Source organism: Phocoena sinus, chromosome 6 (assembly GCF_008692025.1).
Source record: "Phocoena sinus isolate mPhoSin1 chromosome 6, mPhoSin1.pri, whole genome shotgun sequence".
Lineage (NCBI taxonomy): Eukaryota > Metazoa > Chordata > Mammalia > Artiodactyla > Phocoenidae > Phocoena > Phocoena sinus.
This window is the reverse complement of record NC_045768.1, coordinates 72,134,623-72,138,446: the sequence shown is the minus strand read 5'-3', so window position 1 is coordinate 72,138,446 and position 3,824 is coordinate 72,134,623. Positions and strand designations below refer to the sequence as shown.

The 3,824-nt window shown below is 39.8% G+C and overlaps 1 pseudogene; it reads right to left on the bottom strand.

Annotated features, from left to right (window-relative positions):
* Window positions 1–2,413: 2,413 nt before the first annotated feature.
* On the bottom strand, window positions 2,414–3,584 carry LOC116755740 (annotated as a pseudogene).
* Window positions 3,585–3,824: the final 240 nt, after the last annotated feature.

The following is a 3,824-nucleotide window of genomic DNA, read 5'->3' as shown; positions in this document are numbered from 1 at the left end:
ATCGACTATATACCACACTGTAAGGAATTAAACTAGAGGGGAAAACAAGTATAGGCAGTACAATTCCAAGTGAAGGTAGGGTTATGGCAGATGAAGGAGAAAAGTCCAGGCCTACAATCCTCATAAACTTTGTCTCTGAGGTACTGGTCTTTGTGTGCATGTTTATAAGATTTGTGTTATGTTATAAGGTCCTTGAAAGCTGTTTGATATATACTCCTTGATATTGGAGCTTACATCGATGATATACCTAGTTATTATAAGGACTATATGTTTAATGTCTGTCTTCCCCACTTTCCAATGCTTTGCCCTCTCTCCCCACACAACCTAAACTCTACAAAGCCAGCAGTTGCATATTTGCTCAAGCTCTATCTCTAGAGCTTAGAACAGCAACTTGTTCCACAGTAAGACTCAATAAATAGTCCTTTAGGTATTGATGAATTGATTTAATGAATGACTACAATCTTCTCTCTAAGGCTCAGATTTCAGCATGATTTTCTTAATTTATAGTTATAACAGTTCTTTCCTTTTAATAACACTGGTTTCCTTAATCGCGGTTGGCTGGATACTAACATGCAGAGGGCTTTTGGGGGTCATTTTCTACTGGCTGCTCAAATTTGAAAATTGTATAGGTCATCTCTATATTGGTTAGTGCACTTTTAAAGGAGTGTTGCATGTTTTCATAAGAAATCCTCCCTTATAACATGTCCCATTTTCATTATAATCTACAGATTGATCCCTATGGTCTCTAGATGTATACAAATAATATAAACGTTTTAAGATGTCAGAATAAAATGTAAAAAATATTATACCTCAGTATGCATCATTAGTTTTCAAATATTTTCTGAACATAGGAGTTCTTCCATCGAAAGAAATCCAATGGAAGACTCTCATATCGAAAACTTCAAGAGCATCTCTCATTGAAAGAGTATAAGGACAAAATATGTGATCTCTTATCCCTTATTCTCTTCTCTTTTTCCTCCCCTTACTCCCCTACACAGTTTGGTAGCCTTTGGTGTGTCTGTTCAGAAACCTATGGCTTCTAAGAGTTAGAAAAACATTGTAGAATGTAAGTTTTGATTGTTAGTGTGAAGTATTTCTTCTGATGAGAAGGTTGCACCAACATATCTGGCATCAAAATCATGTTAAAATCTGTCCCACAAAAAGACAGCAGGTTCTAACTCAACTACTGCTGTATTTAGAGATGTGTGGAAATAACTCATTTTAGATGTTAAAGAGAAGTATTTTGGCTCAGAACATTAAGCAATTGGACGACAATTCATGAGCTCAGGTTTTTAAGTTTTCTTTTTGCAGACACGTTTGACACTGGGAGAATCACTGCTTCTCTTTACCTTGGCTTACTCATCAATAAAGTAGCACGTGATTAGGCTGACTCACCTCATTCTCACAGAGTGTTTATTCACTAGCACTGATAATGCACTATTCTGTCTAAGAAACCAATGAAAAATATTGCAAGGAGCAGGTAAAAGTGGTCACATTTGTAGCTAAATAATAATTTGAAGGAAACTTACAAGAGCTTCAGGTATATAAATGAGAACAAAAACTTTGGCTAATTTAGGTAACATTTAACAAAAAATAATTTTCAGCGAAGATGAACAAAGTAGCTTGGATTCGTTTTAATTTTACTGTAAACTGAAGAGACAGCCAGAGTTAGGGCTGGGGCAGGAGGTGTGAGGAGCACTTGGGATGTGTGCTATAATACTAATAAGATAAGTACATATGGCTTTCAAGACCTTGAAAAGAAAGAGGATTTTGTGTGTGTGTGTGTGTGGTACGTGGGCCTCTCACTGTTGCGGCCTCTCCCGTTGCAGAGCACAGGCTCCGGACGTGCAGGCTCAGCGGCCATGGCTCACGGGCCCAGCCGCTCCGCGGCATGTGGGATCTCAACCACTGCGCCACCAGGGAAGTCCAAGAAAGAGGATTTTTTTTTTTTCTCATTTGTAATTTTAATCGAAGCATTGCTATTCATTTTTAAAAGTCTTTCCTTATAAGCACCAAATTTTAATACCTATGTCAATTTGGGGGGAAAAGGAACTCCCGTCAAGAGCTTCCCTCCAGAAGAAAACAATGATGTTCATTCCTCCAAACAATCAAATTCGAAGTCTACCAAAACAGAAACAAAAAAAGCCCACACAGAAAAACAAAAACAAAAATCACATTCTAGAGGTTCAGTGCATTTAGCAGCCTTCACTGTGCTGTCTAATCATCCTTCAAAAAAATAACTCTAGTTCATAAAAATATACATTTTCCATTTGATTTTTAAATTAAAAAATAATTTAAAAAAGGAAACTTGAAGGAATTCACAATTAATTGCCTGACTCCTTTCCATATCATGTACAGCATATGAAGGTCAGGAAGGCTATTTGCAGCACACATGATTAGGGGAAATTGATTTTCAAGGTTTAGCTTTCTTCCAAACTGTAAAATATCCACAATTCCAAGTATGAAGGGACACAGACGATCTCCTTCAAGAATTCCACAGGACAATACAGGTGCCCCAGCTGTTCTTCATAGAGTGACAGGGCTTCAGTCAAATGGACACAGTTTCCCTGTGTAAAATATTTCCCATCCTGTTTCAATACTTTCATTGAGAGGTCAAGAATCAGTCTGAGAAACTCCCATGTGGAATCTTCTTCCGGAGATGTGGAGATTGGAACAGCTGTCAAATCATTAATCACATAATCAAACTCTCTCCCTTCTTTGGCGTACCTCTTCAGTACTGGAATACAGTCTTCTATTAGAATCTGATAGCAGTCTCCTTTAAGATTGTCTAGGACATCACCACATGTTTTTCGCATGGATTTCTTACATGCGTCAATCACCATTTGGTCAGTCTCTACCATAGTGACCATCTTTGGTTTCAGTTTGACTATTTCACATAATATGCCCCCATCTCCGCCTCCTAGAATCAGTACATCTTTGCCAGTGTAATCTTTGCCGCTGCCCATGATGGCCCGGGTATACGCCAGATCACTTTCCGCCAAATTAACATCCCCACTGAGGATGAGAATATTTCCAAATTGTTTTGAGTGTAAAATTTTAATGTTCTGGTAAGGTGAGTCTTCATCATACACCACTTCATCTATGTCGTACTCAACCAGGCGGCCATCTGCAGTGGGCCAGTATCTGTCAATGGCCCCTCCTCGAACTATGGGTGGTAATCGCTTCACCCGCTCAGTACTGTCCTGACTCAATTCTTTCATTCTTTCTTCTACTTTGTTCAAAAGACTGTCAACTTCTTTGCCTTGCGCATTACTGTCGTAACTCTGAAGGCCAGCAACACCAATCCATGCGGGTAAATTCTCAAATTGGCAAAGCTGCCGTTTTTGTTTACGTAGGTCGCTAAATAGCCATGGTCCTGCCAGGTGTGCACCGACCCCGTCATCCCCTGCTCCTGGAAAATAGACTGGAGGCCTTTCAGAATGGTCTCACCATCAGCTTTGGTGCCGAGCATGAAGTCAAGGGTGCTGTGCCGTGCTGCTGCCATAGTGAGGCGAGGCCCTGGGCCATGCCTGGGGGAGGGGGCCGGGGAGACTGGGGGGCCGCGCGGTGTGTCAGGCTGCAGCCGGCGGGGAGTGCCAAGAGGATATTTTTGACATGTTGGAAGTTTGAAAGAAAAAGATCTTGCTAGTTCTGTGTACTGGAATGCAAAACTGATTAAAAAAAAGTCTATCATTATAAATCTGACATTAGAATGTTGCTTTTGACTACTAGTAAATTCAGCCCCTTAATTCTCTGCTTGAGAATGGATAGTTATTACAGCCATAACAGAGAATATGAAAATAATAATAAACTTACTAACTAAA